This window comes from Rhinolophus ferrumequinum, chromosome 9, assembly GCF_004115265.2.
Source record: "Rhinolophus ferrumequinum isolate MPI-CBG mRhiFer1 chromosome 9, mRhiFer1_v1.p, whole genome shotgun sequence".
Taxonomy (NCBI): Eukaryota; Metazoa; Chordata; class Mammalia; order Chiroptera; family Rhinolophidae; genus Rhinolophus; species Rhinolophus ferrumequinum.
Window position 1 is genome coordinate 77,537,190 of NC_046292.1, and position 11,510 is coordinate 77,548,699.

At 41.1% G+C, this 11,510-nt stretch overlaps 1 protein-coding gene across 1 annotated transcript in view; it reads right to left on the reverse strand.

The window, feature by feature from the left end:
• CAP2 (cyclase associated actin cytoskeleton regulatory protein 2) overlaps positions 1-11,181 on the reverse strand; it is a 144,992-nt gene extending 133,811 nt beyond the window's left edge. Inside the window, exon 1 of the mRNA XM_033115558.1 lies at positions 10,833-11,181. The gene's annotated coding sequence lies outside the window, so the exon portion shown is untranslated. The remainder of the gene's footprint in view (positions 1-10,832) is intronic.
• Between the last annotated feature and the right edge of the window lie 329 nt (positions 11,182-11,510).

The window sequence follows — 11,510 nt, forward strand, 5'->3', positions numbered from 1 at the left end:
ACTATATTCCTTATGCTATACATTACATCCCATAACTATTTTGTAACTTCCAGTTTTTACTTCTTCATCCCTTCCCTTTTTTCACTCATCGTTTCAAAACCCCTCCCATCAGGCAACCATCAAAATATTCTCTGTATCTGTGAGTTTGTTTTTGTTGTTTGTTCATTTTGTTCTTTAGATTTCACATGTAAGTAAAATCATATGGCACTTGTCTTTCTCTATCTGACTTACTCCACTCAGCACAATACCCTCGAGGTCCATCTATGTTGTTGCAGATGGGAAGATTTCATTCTTTTTTATGGCTGAGTAATATTTCATTGTATATATGTACCACCTCTTCTTTATCCACTCATCCATTGATGGACACCTAGGTTGCCTCCCTATTTGGGCTATTGTAAATAATGCTGCAATGAACATACGGATGCACATGTCCTTTCAAAGCAGTGTTTTGGGTTTCTTGGAATAAATACCAAACAGTGGGATTACTGGGTCCTTCTTTGTCTCTTGTTATAGACTTTATTTTAAAGTCTATTTTGTCTTGTATAAGTATTGTTACCCCAATTTTTTTATTTGTTTCCATTTTCATGAAATATCATTTTCCATCCCTTTACTTTCAGTCTGTGTGTGACTTTCAAACTGAAGTGAGTCCTTTGTAGGCAGCATATGTAAGAGTTTGTTTTCTTATCCATTCAGATACCATATGTTTTTGATTGAAACATTTAATCCACTTACATTTAAAGGAATTGTTTATAGATATGTAACTATTGCTATTTTATTATTCATCTTTTGCTCTGTTTTTTTCTTCTCGTTAAAGAAGTCCCTTTAACATTTCTTGTCATATTTGTTAGCTTTTTCTTGTCTGGGAAGCTCTTTTTCTCTCCTTTGATTCTAAATGATAGCTTTGCTGGATAGAGTAATCTTGGTTGTAGGTCCTTACTTTTCATCACTTTGAATATTTCATGCCAATCCCTTCTGGCCTGCAAAATTTCTGTTGGGAAACCAGCAGGCAGTCTTATGGTAGCTCCCTTGTAGGTAACTAAGTGCTTTTCTCTTGCTGCTTTTAAGATTCTCTCTTTGTCTTTAACCTTTGGCATTTTAATTACATGTCTAGGTGTGAGCCTGTTTGAATTCATCTTCTTTAGAATTCTTTGTGCTTTCTGAGCTTGTATGTCTATTTCCTTTGCCAGGTTAGGGAAGTTTTCCATCATTACTTCTTCAAATAGATTTTCAATTCCTTGCTCTCTCTCTTTTCTCCTTCTGGTACCCCTATGATGCAAATGTTGTTATGCTTGATGTTGTCCCAGAGGTCCCTTAAACTATCACCATTTTTTTGTATTCCATTTTCTTTTTGCTATTCTGATTGCGTGTTTTCTGCTACTGTCACTTCCAAATAGCTGATTTCATCCTTTGCTTCATTTAATCTACTGTTGATTCCCTCTAGTGTATTTTTAATTTCAGTTACTGTAGTCTTCATTTCTGACTGGTTCTTTTTTTATATTTTCTATCTCCATGTTTATGCTTCCTATGTCTTTGATAAAGTTCTCACTGAGATCATCGAGCATCCTTATAATTAGTGTTTTGAAACTGCAAGCAACCAGTAGATGACTTGTCTCCATTTTGTTTTGTGCTTTTTCTGGAGCTTTGTTCTATTCTTTCATTTGGGACATGTTTGTCTCCCTGTTTTGGTTGCCTCCCTGTCTTTGTTTCTATGTATTGGGTAGAGATGCTGTGTCTCCCAATCCTAGCAGTGTGACCTTTTGTAATAGGAGTCCTGAGGGGCTCAGTGGTGCAGTCTCCCTGGTCACCCGAGCCAGGTGCTCCAGGTGTGTCCCTTATTGGGTTGTTTGTACTCTTCTGTTATAGTTGAGTTTTGATTACTGTTGGCACCTCAATGAGAGGGATTGACCCTCAGGCTGATTGATCGTGAGGACTGGTTGTGACTACAGTGAAAGAGCAATTGTGCAGGGACTAACCCTACAAAGCAGGATTTGCTTTATCAGGGCTGTGTTGCCTGCCCAGTCTTCCCTTTGGGTGTCATTTGTGGGGGTGATTGGGTTGTACTCTTGTGTGGTCTGAAGCTAGCCTCTGAGTATGTTGGTTCTGAGGCCTCTTGGGAGAGGCTATGTTGCAGGTCAAGCTCAGCAACTGCTTGTGCCATGCCTGGGGCCACTTGGTATCAGCTACTAAGTGATCTTTAGATGGTTGCCGCTTGTGCAGGGCTTGGAGGTATCTGGGAGAGACTAAGCTGGGAACCAAGGCTGGATGCTGCTAGTGCCAGGTTTGGGACTGCTTAGCAAGAGGTATGGGGCATGGCAAAGTCAGATACTGCTTGTTTAGGGTTTGTGAACCTTTGAGAGGTTTTAGGAAAGTCCTTAGCATGAGCCAAGACAGGGCATTTGTATGGAAAAGCCACGGGAAGCTGCTTGGGTGGGCCCACAAGCAAATAAGGCCCACATACAACCCAAATAAGGGACACACCTGGAGCACCTGGCTCAGGTGACCACGGAGACCGCACCACTGAGCAGCCCACAAGTTGGGTGGGGTGGAGTTTCAGGGAATCACCAGGGTGGGGCAAACAGGGTTAACCAGGTTGATGGAGACTCAGATATGGTGTCGGCCTTCATCTGTACACTGGGTCGAGGGAGTACTCAACAAAGGAACAATGGTTTCTGCCAGAACCTCTGTCTGGGAAGAAGCTGCTCCTCCAGCCCTTGTGCTGAAGCCAGACAATTCAGTTCCACCCCATATGTCCCTGGTGACTTTTGAGCTACTGCCCCAGTGCTGGAGCTAAGAACCAGTGAGTTCATCAGCGAGTAAGACCATGCATAGGCCCTTTAAAGGGAATGCCTGGGATTCCAGCAGCCACAACCTCCACTGGTTCTCACAACCAGCCAGAAGTTGTGAGGACTTCTCTTCCCAGCACTGGAACCCTGAGCTGCAGAGCCTTTTGTGGGACTGGGACCCCTTGCTCCTCATAGGGTTCCTCCACAGCCGAGATATCCCTCCCAATTTTTAAATGCCATACGTGGGTATGAGACCAGCCTGTTCCTCATCTCCACCTCTCCTACATGGTTTCTTCTTTATATCCTTCGTTATAGGCATTTGGTTCAGTTAGAGTTTAGAAGATTCTCAATGATGTTATTCTGCAGTTTAGTTGTAATTTTGATGTGGTCATGAGAGAAGGCTAGCATAGCATTTATGTACTCTGGCATCTTGACCAAAACTTTGTTGTTTTGTTTTTTTTGTTTTTAAACAAAGACACAGAAAACACAGATTTGCAATGCCCAAGAATTACAATTATTGACTTTCTCATGCCTAAAATTGATATTCTGAAATGTTCCCCTTTTTTGCCATCCCCATTCCCTAGATTTTTACATCTTTGGATAACGCAATTTAATAAAATGGGTGAGAGATAGGCCCTTTAGTAAAATGGATTAATAACATAGGTTAGATATAGGCCTTTCTTATGTAAAGTGAGATAAATATGTTTATGGAAAAGAAGGTGGGAAAAAGAACCTGCAAGAAGTCTACTTTTAGGAAAAAAGAATATAGTAAGATGAGGATTTGGAAATTTATTTTCTCAAAGTTCTTATGTGCATGTACCTGTGGAAATTTTTGTATATGCTTAATGTACACAGTTCGAAGATTGCTAGCCTAAAATAAGAAGCACAAAAAAAGAATTCCACCCCTCATTCTATATTACCTAGACTCATCTGCATTACCAAATTTATTTTTTAAAGTTTTCAATTGCAGAAGAACTTAAATTAGATAATTGTCCACCTTTCATTCAGAAGAGACACTGAAGGAAGAGGAGTCCTCATGAAGGGAGAGGCCATTAGGAAGTAGGAAAGGGGGGTGGAGGCTTGTCCACAGTGGACACTCTGAACAGATAGAAGGTACCATGAGAATACTAAGAAATGAAGAAAAAGTAGCTATAGAAGAAAAATGAAAATTCAAACTTTAAAAATTTTGTTCAAATACTTGTGAACATGCATTGTACCCCTTAAAATCTCTAGCCACAGTTTCTAGTATGCTAGATGATGCCAGGAAAAAGACTGTCTGTGTTTAGCTTAATGCCAAGCAACTAATTAGATGGACTTTTCCATCAACCTTCTAACTAGGCCAAATATCTGCATCTCCTGCCACTGGAGAGAGATGGGCAGAAGTACCAAATAGTATTCATCTAATGGAAAGACCACTTCTATATCACACTAGTCCCATACCTACACACTTTGGGCAACACAGAGGCTTCAAAACTCAGAGTCCATAAAATGGACACCTCAACTACATATCAGACTACAATCATACTGAAATAAAATTCGCCACTCAGAAGCCTATTTTACCTAGTTCTGGAAAATCTCATTGACCAGTTTTTTTAGTGTGGTCCTATTTGAATGATTCTTGTTGCCTTCGAGTAAAATAACCAACTTATAGAATCCAGTGATTGGGCCGGCCCGGTGGCTCAGGCAGTTGGAGCTCCATGCTCCTAACTCTGAAGGCTGCCGGTTCGATTCCCACATGGGCCAGTGGGCTCTCAACCACAAGGTTGCCGGTTCAACTCCTCGAGTCCCGCAAGGGATGGTGGGCTCTGCCCCCTGCAACTAAGATTGAACACAGCACCTTGAGCTGAGCTGCCTCCCGGATGGCTCAGTTGATAGGAGCTTGGGCTCTCAACCATAAGGTTGCCAGTTCAATTCCTCGACTCCGGCAAGAGATGGTGGGCTGCGCCCCCTGCAACTAGCAACGGCAACTGGACCTGGAGCTGAGCTGCGCCCTCCTCAACTAAGACTGAAAGGAGAACAACTTGAAGATGAACAGCACCCTCCACAACTAAGATTGAAAGGACAACAACTTGACTTGGAAAAAAAAAAAAGTCCTGGAAGTACACACTGTTCCCCAATAAAGTCCTGTTCCCCATCCCCAATAAAATCTTTTTTTAAAAAAAAAAAAAAGGAATCCAGTGATTCTTCTCTGAATAAAACTAAGTAGGAACAAGGTTGAAACTAATGATGACAACGATCTAAGCAGACCCTTTAGACCTATGTTCACAGCTGTAGTGAACTTCTGTTCTTTCTTAGGTCAGATCCTTCACTGATATTCATCTTTGCATCCCCGGTGATTCTCACTGTGCTGGGCATACAAGGTCGGACAATTAAATTCGCAAACTCATCGTAGAAAAAGTGCTACATACCTCATTGCTGAATATCACTATGGTCACCTTTGAAGTACGCCCCTTGCAAGCTATGCACCGATGCCAGTGCTTAGTCCACCCTGCAAAGCAATTCTGAAACTTTTCTTTTGGCATGGCCACCAGAGCTGTCACCATATTACCTTTGATGTCCTGAATGTCGTAAAACTGTCTTCCTTTCAATATTTCCTTTATCTTTGGGTAAAGAAAGAACTAATTGGGGGGCCAGATCAGGTGAATAGGCAGGGTGTTCCAATAGTTATTTGTTTACTGGCTAAAAACTGCCTCACAGACAGTGCCGTGTGAGCTGGTGCATTATTGTGATGATGCAAGAGCCATGAATTGTTGGAGAAAAGTTCAGGTCATCTATCTTTTTCATGCAGGCCTTTTCAGCACTTTTAAATAGTAAACTTGGTTAACTGTTTGTCCAGTTGGTACAAATTCATAATTAATAATCCCTCTGATAGCAAAAAATGTTAGCAACATCATTGCAACAAGTTTCCAAACGTAATTGTCAGACCTCATATTATAGTCATTCAGCATGAGGAAATGAATAACCAAAGGATCCCAGAGTTTCTGTGAATTTCCACACGGACTGCTGCAAGTAATGAAGGTTATTTTCTCATGAAACTGAGTACAAGTATTGACACAAGACAATAAATGTTGTCTATGTACTATAAGGTCTCTTCTTGGTGTCTCCAGAATCTAGCTTCTCCAGGGACCATCCTCCTCTTCAATACTGCCATTTAGCCCTCCTCATTTCTACGTTAGTCTCCCAGAACCCTCCTGATCTTTAAAACCCCTTTCTATCAAACCAGAATGGTTTTAGATCAAACTTTTCTATTGTAGAATGGCCTTCAAGTTCTGAGAAGCTGGGGCTTAACAGGAACATCAAAGGTTACCTAATTCACCTATTCATCAGATAGGTATGAAACTTTAAGAGTTAAGGACTAACTGTACTATCCACTTGACTAAGTGGTTAATGAGAAAACAGGATTATTAAATGTCTAATCAACTAAACAGGACAGATAAAGACCCCTCCATAAATGTTCTTCTGGTTTTAGACAACTTCTTATGTCTGTCCCTTTCTCAGGGCTGTATATTGAAAGGCAAACAATCGTATTGCATATTTTCTAGGTGAAAGAAGCCATGTTTTACTTTAGTGGAAAAAGGGTCTACTGAACAGAAAAACAAAACAAGATGGAATTCCTGTGCACATAAAAGATCACGTAACAAAAGGACAAATAATTCTATGATTCTACTTATATGAAATACCTAGAATAGGCAAGTTCATAGAGACAGAAAGTAGAATAGTAGTTACTATGGGAGGGTGGGGTGGGTTATTGTTTAATGGGTACAGAGTTTCAGTTTGGGAAGATGTAAAAGTGCTGGAGATGGACGGTGTTGACTATTGTATGATTTTGTCAATGTACTTAATGCCATTGAATTGTATAATTTAAAATGGTTAAAACGGTAAATTTTATGTTATGTATATTTTACCACAGAAGGAAAAAAACCTTTAAACAATCCCTTTTAATGGCCTCTTCTGGCCTTAGGGTGCTCCCCCCGTTCCTGAATAAAGTGGAAATATCCTGAATGAACTGAAAAAGTTCACAGCCTAAACAGGGCAGACATAGAAAGTACCCAAAGTTAAAATACCAGATTTCCAACTGGCTTGCTACCAGAATAACCAAATTAATCATGTTAGAAATATCAGACTACCCAGCAAGATACCAGACAAGGAAAATGTTAGTGAAGTTTAGCAACCACTTACGTACCTTGCTTAAAGTAATGTCCCTTTGATTTAATAGTTAAAGGTGTGCTCTGTCCCATTTTAAACCCAGGTGATATAAGGAGGTGAAGATGTTCATAAGTGATTGGGTTAAGTGGGCCTGCTGCAAAATTCAGTTATACAGTTTTAGATTAGTGTTTTTCCACACTTCTTAGGACATGAGCAAATAAATATAACAATTAGAATTTAAATAACACGAGAAGTCACATTCTCAGCTCTAGTCATTTTATCTTGGTTTGGGGGAACAAATAAACTGGGTATATACCATTAACGTAAAAGTCAGAAAAAGAATCAATTTTGGGGGGTCACTAAGGTACATGGCACATTTACATTCACATGGAAGAACTCTTGCACATGTGTGCCAAGATAAGTGTAAAAGGTTTCCAAATCAGCACTCTTTGTAATAGCAAAACATGGGAACCAATTCAAATGCCCATCAGTAAGAGAAAAGATAAATTGTGAAATATTTGCCAACAAATACTATATAGTTACATGCAGCAATATGGATAATTCTCAAAAAATTAATGTTGAGTTTTTTGAAAGTGAGAATATTATATATACCCTTTTAATAAATCAAAAATAAGCCAACCTACCAACTTACTATTTTGAACTGCATATATATTTCATAAAACTGTTTTACAATAAAACCAGAGAATGATTAACAGAAAATTCAGGGTTGGGAGGGACATGTTGAATGGCATAAGAGAAGCGCACAAAGCAGGATGCAACAGTATAGGTAACAATCCAGTTCTTTTTTTGTAGCTTTCTGTTTATTTTCTTTAATAGCTTAACTGAGATATAACTCACATATGATACAATTCACCCATTTGAAGTGTTTAATTCAATGATATATGCAACCATCACCACAGTCAAATTTAGAACATTTTCGTCAGCTCAAAATAAAACCTTGTATCCTTCCTTTATCACCCCGACCCTCCCCAACCCCGCCCTGCTTCCCTAACCCCCAGCCCTAGGCAACCACTAATTGACTTTCCGTCTCTATGGATTTCCCTGTCCTGGACATTTTCATATGAACAGAATCATTTTTTTCTCTGTGTGTGTGACTAGCTTTTTTCACTTTCAATAATGTTTTCAAGATCCATACACATCATAACATGTATTAGTACTCATTCCTTTTTATGGCCAGATAATATTCTATTGTGTGGATATACCACATTTTGTTTATCCATTCATCAGTTGATAAACATTTGGGTTGTTTCCCCTTTTGGCTATTATGAATGGTGTTGGTATAAACATTTGTATATAGGTTTCTGTGTGGATATATGCTTTTATTTCTCTTGGATACATATACTTGGAGTGAAATTGCTTTATTATACGGCAACTCTATTTTTAACTTTTGAAAAAGTTTTCCAAAACAGTTACATCATTTGATATTCCCACCAGCAGTGTATAAGGATTCCAATTCCTCCACTTCTTCGCCAACACTTATCTGATGATGTTTTAAATCTAGCCATCCTAGTGGATGTGAAGTGGAATCTCATTGTGGTTTTGATTTGCATTTCTCTGATGAATAATGATGTTGAGCATCTTTTCATGCACTTATTGGCCATTTCTTTGGAGAAATATCCATTCAGATCCTTTGACCATTTTTATATTGGGTTATTTATCTTTTATAAATTGAGTTGTAAGAGCTCTTTATATGCATTAGATACAAGTCCCTTATCACATATATGCTTTTAAAATATTTTCTCCCATTTTGTGGGTTATCTTTTCACAATTATCTAGTTCTTAAGCCCTAGTTTTTAAAGCTATGTGATGGTGTCACAGGTGGTCATTTGAATATAATGTTTATAGCTCACATAAACTTAGAATATTATTGTCATATATAAAATATTACATAATTAAAGAACTTAAAAAAATCCTCATTCATAAAGACATCTGTTAGGTAGAATTCAAGACCAAACAAAACACTAAAATGCCTCAAATAAGCTAATGCTACTTTTGAAGGCATTTAACTAAACTCCCAGGTATGACTTAAGCACTAGGAGAATCTGGCCCACTAATCCTTTCAAAAGGTTCATCTCCAAACTCTGTCACATGTAGGGGGGATTAACAAACTACTACCAACAGGATAACCCCCCACACACACCTTCCTGTTTTTCTGTCTCCTCTCAACCTAAGAATGATTATTACATTTTTTAATGCTTGGGGGAAAAAAAAGAAAAAGATGTTCCTACTGGTTAAAGTTACATGAGCTTCAAATTTCAGCATCTACAAATAAAGTGAAATGCAACCACACCATGCTTGTACGTATGGCCTATGGCTGCTTTAAGCCACAATGGTGCGGTTGAGTAGTTACTAAACAGACCACACGGCCAGCACAGCCTACATATTTACCAACTAGCCCTTTACACAAGAAGTTTGCCAAACCTTTCACTATATCAACAAATTTGACTTCTCACATTAATAGTGAGCAGCAGAAATGTATTTCCTACCAGCTAAGACCAACTTGAAAGTCACCTTCATGATTTCTCATAGTTAATTTCTTTTTCTCTTTTTCTTTAATATTTATATGACACCTTGATTCTAACTTTATTAAGGATTTTTAGATTTGGGGGTTTGTGGAATAGTCTTTCCTTGCAAAATATGCAATTTCAAGAAGTCATGATCCAGCCACACTCAAACTATTGAGTTAGTTTAATAAACTTTTATCGTCTCCTCATTACATGCTATGACTCAAATACTGTTTCGGTGCTCTAAGAACTACCAAAACCCCAACCTTGTCCTCAAGAGGTTTACAGTATAGCCTATAAGAACCATTTCCCCAAACATCACTCCACTGTTGTAATCTTACATTAAGTGAGCTTAGATATTTTATCCCAGAATTCTAAGGCATTCTTTAAATTAAAAAAAAAAAAAAAGTCTTTATTCGCAATAGAGAAACAGTGCTGTGTAAACAATTCTGGTAAACTAAGTCGCATAGGCTTCTGCTTTCCCAAGACTATATAATCAAAAGTTCTTGATCTTTTTTGCTAATTGTTCATCTCCGCTTTGCCCTTGGACCTAACCCTAGTTCAGTCTCCTAAAATAAATGCAGTCCCCCATATTTACTCATTGTAAAGAATGCACCGATTAAAGTACCGCTAAAACTTGCAGGCTATTTGTGATGCCGGACACCACTCTGATGAGAGTAAAGGAAACGCCACCCGCCCATGTGATTATTAACCCTAAAAATGATAATAACGCCGATACTGCCAGGAACAACCCTCTTTACCCAAAGCAGCAGTGGTGAGGTGCCCTTTTCCAAGCTGTCCCTCAGTGCCTCAGTTGCCTTTGCATTTTTTTACAATGACACACTGACTCAAGTCAGGTCCTGCAGAGCAGCCAGGGCTGTTTTTTTCCAGCCCTGATGGAGGTGGCTGTGATCAGATCCAGTCTAATGACAGCCCCTATCCCCGCACACACGCTTCCCCGTGAGGCTCAGAGCCCAGCGGACGAGCATCGCAAAGTTAGCGGAGCCTGGAGCGCGAGGCCGCCGCCGCCTGTCCGGCCGCAAACCCCTCCGAGCGGCGGGAGGCATCTCGAGCCGGGCTCGGTCGCGGGGGCAGGGCGCGCCGCTGCGCTGACCCAGATGAGGAGGCCGCCCCCGCCGGCGCCCCCGCGCCCCAGGCACCCGGCCCCGGCCCCCGCTAGGGTCCCCACCCCAGGTCCCGGGTGTCCAGTCCCCACAAACGTCCACACAGCCTTTCTTCCTCGCGCGCCGCCGCCGCGTCCCGGCCGCTCTGCACCCCACCCATTCCGCGCAACTTCCGAGCGCCGGCCCCCCGCGCCCCCCGCACCTGCATCCCCGGCCTTCCCCTCCCTCGCCCTGCCCAGCAGCTCCAGGATTACCTGCTTGGATGTCTTGGGGTTTTGTTCTCGGCGATGCAAATCCGTGTTCGGTCACTCGCACCCTCCTCCCGCCTGCCCTCCTCCCCTTCTCCTCCCCCCGAAAGAGTCGGTGTCAGTCACGCTGCTCCAGGGGAGAGTCGCCGGTGGCTTCCGGAAGCTCCAAATACAGAGAAGCCGTGGGGGAGAGTGAGAGCAAAGCTGCGCGGGTGGGGAGTAGAAATAAAGGGCAGCAGAGAAGAAAGGGGGATCGAGAAAAGGAGGGGCACATGGGCCTTGGGAGAAAAGAGAGGGAGATAGGGAAGGAGAGGAAGGGAGAGAGAGCCTGCCAAGCGCCAGGCTATGAAAGAAATGAAACTGCATCAGACAGCATTGCAACGATCCAGGAAGCTCCTGGCTGAAGGAGCCACGGATAGATTAGACTTCCAAGACTTGTGCAGAGAAATGAGGGGTTCTTGGGAAGCAAGAGGCAGGCCTGTGTGTCCCCCAACCCCGGTACATGGATAGAGGCCCTGGCAGGAAAAGGAGTGGACATCTAATCTTTTAGCATCAAGTTCAGGTGAACTCATATCTTGAAACAACATTTTAAAAATGTATTTATATACAGCATCTTGAAAAGGGAAAAAAAAAAAAGCTTGATTATTTAAAAACAAATGTACCCCAAACCAATCTACTTTAAAG